The sequence below is a fragment of the Miscanthus floridulus genome, unplaced genomic scaffold, assembly GCF_019320115.1.
Source record: "Miscanthus floridulus cultivar M001 unplaced genomic scaffold, ASM1932011v1 fs_459_1_2, whole genome shotgun sequence".
Taxonomy (NCBI): Eukaryota; Viridiplantae; Streptophyta; class Magnoliopsida; order Poales; family Poaceae; genus Miscanthus; species Miscanthus floridulus.
In genome coordinates, this window is record NW_027096783.1 from 1 (window position 1) to 8710 (window position 8710).

The window sequence follows — 8710 nt, forward strand, 5'->3', positions numbered from 1 at the left end:
TTCACTTGGTTGCCACCAAGCTATGTCTCCGTTGTTTCAACCGCTCACTTGGTGGTTTGGCGGCTAATTGGCATCACTCGTCAAGCCCGCACATCGGGCACCATAAGAACCGACCCCAAAAGTGAGGGTAGCTCAATGACACACTCTATTAGAGTTGCTCTTCGTGATCCCCATGGGGTGAGCACAATCTCCCTCATAAATCCTTCTCTGGAGCACCGCACAATCTTCTCACGTGCTTCAACAGAGTCACAAGCCACCAAGCCATCAAGAAGGTGGCAACATCTAAGGGTAACAAGCACCACCAGCTTGTAACTCGATCACCTAACACCACTTGATGCAACCTTACGATGCAATGCACTAGAATCACACTCACTCGCAATCGGGTCACACTCTTGCAAGCACAAGTGAGTTAGAGGGCATCCAAGCACACCTACACAAGTCACCAAGGCTTAAAGGTGCTCAGCAACTAGCCTAAGCCTGAGCTCCACCTCTATTTATAGCCCCCAAGCCAAATAGAGCCATTCAAGCAAAGCTACTATATGAGGGCACCGGACACAGCGGTGCCCTCTCCAACGATCAAATTCCAACAGCTTGGTCATCGAACAGGGGTGGTGGTGACCACCCAGGCCAACCCTACGAAACCCTTGCCCTCGGAAAAAATAGGGTGGTGCACCGCCCTAAGCACGGTGGTGCCTGTGGCGATGACCCCCTCACCATCTCCTACTCTCTGCCAAAAAGTGACGGTACACCACCCTCACCATGGCGGTGTACACCATCACTTCTGGTGAACACCCTGACTCCTGCTGCGCTCGTCCAAGTCTAGGTGGGCACTGCCCTAGGGGTGGTGGTGCCACCGTGTAGGATCTCTGGTTGGCCTAGAGGGGGGTGAATAGGCCTATCAAAACAAACACTTAAACTTTTATCAAATTCACCCTGTGGCACTGCTGCTCTGGAGGGCAGCACAGCCGGACTAGAACAGCGGCACTGCCGCACCTACAGACAACATCGAGTCACAGTTCAAAATCAGTGAATGGAAACTTAGACCAGGGAAATTTCTTAGCCTACTGTAGGTATGATAGTCATAGACCAAGTGCTAAAAGTTGTAGGAACACCACACACAATTAGATCGACTAGAAACCCTAGAAATCACCTCAACCAATAATATGAAATGCAAGTAATGTAAATCAAGCACAAGTAACACAATGATTTATCCCATGGTTTGGCTCACCACCAAGGCTTACCTACCTCCACATTGTTGAGGTTAGCCACTAAGGCTTAGGGCTTTCCAACCCTTCCTCGTTCTCAAATCAAGAGACTTAACTCTTGAGATGAGGGGTGAGTATACTAGCTTCAAGAGATGGTTATAAACCTCTCGAAGCTACTAGACAAGTTGGCAAGCTCTATAAGCGACGCTCTAGCCATCTAGGTGCCAAGCTCCAAGAGTAACAAACATAATTGCTGGCCAAAATGTGAACCAAGTTCTCTTTTAAGTTGAGGAATCAATAGAGCTGCTCTCTAATCGAGTTTTAGACCCTTTTCTCCCAAGGATTGATGGGGAAATCAATGAATTTGCTTGAGGGCTCAAGATCACTACTAGAGGGAGAGAGAGAGAGAGAGCTCCTTTTCTATTTTGGATGAGCTAGAATGAGCAGAAGGAAGAAGAGAAACGTTGGGGAGGAAGTGGAAGGGTATAAATACCCCCTTAGCCCTAACAGTCACTTAAATCGTGGCAGTGTCGTGGCTTAAGTGCAGTAGTGCCTCTCTTTAAGTGCGACAGTGCCGCACCTATCAAGACAGCAAGGGTAAGAGTGAAGTTTAGGCTGTCTTGGCTGTGAATCTGAGGATGCATGTGTATGTTTGAGCACTTGGTAGCACATGTTAGCTTAAGTATGGTGTCCCCCTTTATAGTATGACTTTTCCTATACTCAAATTCAAAATATAAAAAAATTTAAACATCCTTTGAGTTTGAAGCCATCAACATTGTAATTGGGGGCTCCTTCGCTTCGTGTAGCATCCTCGAATATAAATTCCCTGCTTGTTATCTCGATAAATCTCATTAGTTCTCTAATTACGTGGTCATTATCATCAAAACCCATAATTAGGGCTTGATTGCACTTTCAATCTCCCTCTTTTTGGTGATTGATGACAACCCAATTAGAGCTTATAAAAGATATGAAATAAATAATGAGATTTTTTGAGCTATGGGTGTAGAGCCTCCCCATAAATATGTGAATAGAGAATTTAATTCTCAAATTGGCATACGAAGCCAAGATTCACATTTTAGTGAAAGTGATGGGGCTCTCCCTACATCCATGCTCCTATGGGGTGCTGTATACTATGTCAGGTATGTAAAACATGATGCAAATGATAGTTTATGCACAACATGTTTTGTTGTTATAGCTAGGTGCGGTACTGCCGCACTTGCTGTAACAACACAGATCAGAACAGACACCACATAGCATGTGATACATATAAATATATACATTCTAGCATAATTGTATCACAAGCGACAACATAGATTAATATATGTCCATTTCCTACACATATATAAAGTACTTAAGTAGTATTATTACATAAATAGAGTTTCTAATGGACTCTCAAACTCTCACCTAACGAAGACTACTCTAAACGGATACGAACATGACTCTAGCTGCAACAACCTCCTCTTCATGGCATCGAAAAAGTTGTTGACCCCTCTAATTTTCTCCCCCTTTGGCATAAAGCACCAAAAAGAGAAGAAAAGAAGAAAGACTAACACTCGCTCCTCATCCTCGTGGATGGTGTTCCAATCGACATCATCCCCACCAGCAGCTCCACTAGCACCTGCAACGTCCTCCTCTCCACCATGATCATCATCATCATCGGAGGAGGAAGAAGAAGACACCGCCGCCCTCCCTTGGCGATGAGTGGTCGAAGTGTGGCGCTCACGCCTAGTGCTCCTCCTCATGGACTGCAAGGTGGACATCAAACTCGTGTGAGGATCAAGCTCTGGCTACTCCTGCTCCACTCTTCTGAATCTATCTTAGAAAGACTAGGGAGGTCATCAAACCTCGGCGGTGACTGAACTGGAGAAAGAGGTGGTAGCCCTGCATGCTCTCTAGCCTCCGGTTGGCTTCATGGTTCTCCAACCGGTCCTGACATGCGGTCCTCGCTGCATAGGTGCATGTGGTGAAAATAGCCTTAATCCACTTCCCAAACTTCTCCATCTTCTTTTCCTTGTGAGGCCTAGAGCAGGATGACTCAAGCACGTCCACAACTGATGGAGAGTGTCTCACTGCCCTGCTAGCACCTACTCCTTGGGTCTTCTCAATCTTGTAGACGGTGTGAAGACCATCTTTCTCAAATATGTAGCCAGTGACCCTCTCAATCATAAACAAGAGATAGGGGACATAGGGTATCTCCTTTCTCCCATCCTCCATGGCATTCCTTAGCTCACGCCACATGAAGCGAGGGACATTAAACCTGTCACCTCCAAGAGCAAATCTAGCAAGCACATTCCTCACATATCCATTAATATCATAAGTTGCTCCATCCTTGGGATTGGTAGTGTGCCTGATCAAATTGTTCAGAATGTAATAATAGCTCTTCAGGCCACTGACCTTCCCATCTGCACTTCTCTTATCAATCCACATATAGGCAATACCACGGATCTCAACTCTAGCCTCATCATGAATGTAAGTGAAACCCCACTCCTCCTCTCCAAAACCAAGGATCTAGCTAAAAGTCACAAAATCAACTCTATAATGTCGTCCCTCAGTCATCTAGTGAATCTCATCAGTGTAGATGCTATAGAAGAAGGTGGCATGGAACTGGGCTAGCACTTCTTCATTCCAATTATATCTAAAGCTCATAATATTAGTGAGGCCAAACAACTCACAAGCCTTGATCACCTTATTGAACTCAGACTCATTCTTTCCCTTCATCTCCTCCTAATCAACATACTACATCTTGACAACCTTGGATTTCTTGGAGTTGAAGTTCACAGATGCATAGAAGTTGGAATGAAACTCATTCCAAAACCTATAGTCAATCTCTAAATCCTTTGGCTGCTTATAGGGATTGTTTTCCCATGCTTGTTCCACCATCTTTAGCTTTCCCGCATAATTGATCATAGGATGAGGACGTGTGTCAATAGGACGCCTCATAACTACAACCTCAGAATACTCTCTAATGTAGCTTCTGTCAAACTCCTCAAAGCAAGGTGGAGTATCTAGGCAAGCACCTAGAAGAATGGTGTAGCCAGCCCTCTCCAAGTTCTGCTCATCCTGGATCATCTGATCTCTCCTCCCCCTATCTCTAGCAACATCTCTGCCTGCTACACTACTGCTGCCCCCTATGGTCCTACCATGACCACGACGAGGCATCTGCTTGTCATGAGGCTCTGTCATCTTCCTCTTCCCCCTCCGGTCATCATCACCTCTAGAGACCATCTATGTAAACAAATATAGGTCCAAATGAGAAACATTACATAAAGGGTATAGAAGAACACTTGTAAAACACTCTGGATAGATGAGATGATTCAAATCTTGAGTTAGGAAAGCACCTTGAACCAAACTAGTCAGAGGGTGCAGCACTGCCGCACCTAGTGCTTCACCTCTCCCATGATTCATTTCTTCTCAATTATTCAGACTATTTCTCAACCATTCTCCTAATCCACTAGACAATCTCCGAATGAGTAGACCTAAACAAATACATGGAGTTGTCTACAATGTAGGTGTCAGTGTTTTGAGTTACCACCAATGAGTAAATTTCTAGTATTGCGCATCTGTCTTGGATGGTGTGCTTAGACGACATGAGATTTATACTGGTTTGGACAGAAAGTCCCTACGTCCAGTTCATCGCTACTGCTCATGTTACTAGCGCTAAAAGTTTGTAGTAGGGGTTTGTTTACACCAAAATTTGGTAAGCTTATCATAGAAAGGAAGAGATCGTCCAATGACGTGAAAAGCGAGAAAGTTTCCTAATTAAGGGATATTTATGAGCCAGCCAAAAAATATTATTTAATTAATTTGAGAGAAACAATCAATCCAATATACAAGTCATTTACTTTTTTGGCACCGGCCACCCCTTAGGAGTAGGAGTAGAGTAGATCTCGGCGAGTTCTTCAGCAAGTACGGCTGCATCGATCCGGTTGACCTCCAGTGCTTGTTGTAAGTACCGTCATGGCTTATACCTCTGTTCGTACGTCTGCATCAATCCGGTCGACCTCCACTGTGACTCTGGTATAAGTTAGTTATCAATTCTTGCCTAGTTCAAGTATGGTTGTATCGATCTGGTCGACCCCCACTACATGAACTAGATCAAGATCAAGTTATCGGCTCTACCTTAGAATGGCAGTCTTTGGTAGATTCATTAAGTTACCGATATTGCTTATTGCTTTCATTATTTATCTAAATTACAACAATATCACTCTACCCTATTGGGATTGATCTAGATCGGCCTTATATATTGTTTAGCCCATCGTTTGTTAATCTAAAACTGATCTAATATGTGCATTAAACGATGAGTTACATTTTATCGGTTGTTTTACATCAATCTTGATCGTGCATAGTGTGCGGTTAGAGCATGTTGCGTCTTGAGTAGATTTATTGGCTAGCAAAAACTGTTCCATGGCCTGTTATCATGGCCTTTGTGATTCTACCTCACACCCCACTGTTAGCACCATGGAGTAGGGATCGTTATTCGGTAGATCTATTCCTGATAAAGCATGACTTTAACTATATGCTATGCCTGAAACCGCTGTTTTAGCTGATATTGAGTGCTTTCACGAACAGTTCGCATCACGAGACCGTTGAAGTAGAGATAGGTTGAAAGATGTGTCAGCCCCATGATCTTATTATTGTATTACGGTCTGCATGATTCTGCCTCATGCCCCACTGATATTAGTAATGAGTTAGGGTCGTTGAGTCTATTGTTATTTCTACGGACTGCATGATTCTGCCTCATGCCTCACTGGTCATAGCGATAGATAAGATCTAACATGTTCATTAGATTTATCTTTATTAAACGGTTAAATAATGTTAATTGTTTCTTTATATAAAAGGTGTTCGATTGCTTATAATCATTGGCTCAGCATAAACCAATCATTGTTGATATCTTATTGCCATTGATTAATATCTGCTCAAATAACAACATTTATCTTGAATGATAACCGATTCTTCTTATACAACCCAATGAGCTTTAACTGATTTATTCTCATGAATACGCTGGAATCGACTATTTAGTCGATCTCCTTTCATATCGGCTCTCAGAGCCACACATTCGGGACTGTCTGGCAACACTAGTAAGTTCCGCCCTTAATTACTGATAAGCTTTCTCTCCTTATCACTTATAGGGTCAAATTGACTAACACGTCTCAAGAGGAGTGCGTAGGATCAACCATCCATGCGCTGAAGATAGGTGGATCTACAGCTCCATCGACCAGACCCTTCTGGCTTGCTGTGTGTGTGTCCTCAGCATGGAACGAAAATTCTATGTCAACACACATTTCTGGCACACTCGGTGGGACCCCACAATCGTCATAGCGGTTCACAACAACAGCGACATCCTTATGGTACATCATGAAGACCTACCTGATGGAGATAAAGGTGTCATTAGCAAAGCTATAGAAGAATTTCCAAACAAATACTTATTGTCCTACACCAAAACATATGACAACATAATTCTTCAGAAATTTCCACTACCAAGAGTTCTATTACATGGGTAGACATATACAGTTGAAGCTGAAGACAGGCATTTCTTTACGAAAGTTATAGACAAATCTGTTCGTGATGACATGTCAGGCCATAATGAAGCTTTCTTGGACACATTCCACAATGCCATTAAAGAGGTGATTCATGGGTTTCCAGTTGGTCAAGGTGGGCCGGTCTATTACAACATTCTAGATCCGTTGACCCAAGGAACTAATCAAGTTGGTACCAGCCATTAAGAAGCAGCACCAGCTGGTAATAATGATGTCCAGGCAGTTCAGGGTTTATCTGAACAAGCTCAAGGAACTACTACGAATCAGATATAGTATAATCTTGGATCACCAGTATAACATGTGCAACAGCTGGCGGGGCAAGGTCAGAACAAGGTGATCAATTTTGGCACATCAGGCCACATACCGTCGTTGGCTCAAAAAAAATAGCACCATCAATTCAAAGAATCCATAGAGATATAGATCCTCATGTCTACAATCAGAGACTTCAAGCAGCAAGCCAGCAAAGGACCCAACAGATAGAGATTCCATAAGGGTATCATTATGGCACAGATTATAACACCCTTCACATGATTCAGAATCTAGGGTATCAAGGCACACGGGATTTCAATCCACAGATGGGTCAGCAGGTGCGGGGAAATCCAAATTCACATGCTAACAAGTTGTTGCTAAAGGTGACCGAGATGATGAAGAATCAGTTTGGTCTGAAGCCAAAAGGGCTGACCTTTTCGTACAAACGCCCATATCCAGAATGATATGATTTGGTCGCTCTTTCTATAAATTATAGACTTCCAGAGTTTGCCAAGTTCACAGGCCAAGACAGTACAAGCACGATAGAACATATCAGTCAGTATCTTACACAATTGGGTGAGACATCAGTTGAGGAGGCCCATCAAGTTCATTTCTTCTCCTTGTCCTTGTCAGGGCCAGCCTTCACTTGGTTTTCATCATTGCCGGTCAACTCCATTACCAACTGGGCTGACCTCAAGAAGAAATTTCATACATATTTTTATACTGGGACTTGAGAAAAGAAGATTATCAATCTAACAACTATAAGGCAGAAGACTAATGAATCAGTCACTGAGTTTCTTCAGAGGTTCTGAGAAACTAGGAACTTATGCTTCTCCTTAAACTTGGCTGATGATCAACTAGCTACTTTAGCCGTTCAAGGAATACTGCCAATGTAGAAAGAGAAACTGTTGGGACAAGAATTTGATAACTTGGGTCAATTGGCTCAATGAGTGGTAGCGCTCAATAGCCAATTCCAGAGTATGCGCAGAGATACCCAATTCTAGAAGAGTACCACAGTGGTTGAAGCTTATAATCCATACTCAGTCAATGATGGCTATAAAGATGAAGAAGAAGAGGTTGCTGTGGCTAAATGAAATTGAGGAAAAAAGATAGTAATGGTGCCAAATCCTTGGGAAAGAGGAGTTGAGGAGAGCTATGACTTTGACGTCACAAAATTAGACAAGCTCTTCGATTTCTTGCTTGAGAAGGGATAGATCAAGTTGCCCGATAATCTTGTTATGTTGCCCCCTGATCAGTTGAAGAATAAGAAGTTCCGCAAGTTCCATAACGCTACTTCTCATTCCACTAATGAATGCAGAATTTTCTGGCAGCATATACAGAGGGCTATTCAGCAAGGGAGGCTCAAATTTGATACGCCTCGAAAAATGAAAGTTGATGATAATTCTTTCCCAGGAGATCAAAACATGGTTAATGCTAGGCTGATCAAAGGAAAGACTAAGGTTCTAACATCAACCAAATCAAGAGAAGCTGGAATAGTCAATCCCAAGATGCAAATATCGGTCAGCGAATGTAGGGAAATTAAAAGGCATCGCGACAAGCAAAAGAGCCGATATGACTAGGGAGAAACATCGAAGGAAGGGGCGACAAAGACGCGAGTTACATTGTGAATTCTGTTGAATACATGGCAGCAGTAGAGGGAAAAGGATTATCAGCATTGGTTGGAAAAGCAAGAATACCAGCGTCAATAGAAAAAAGAGA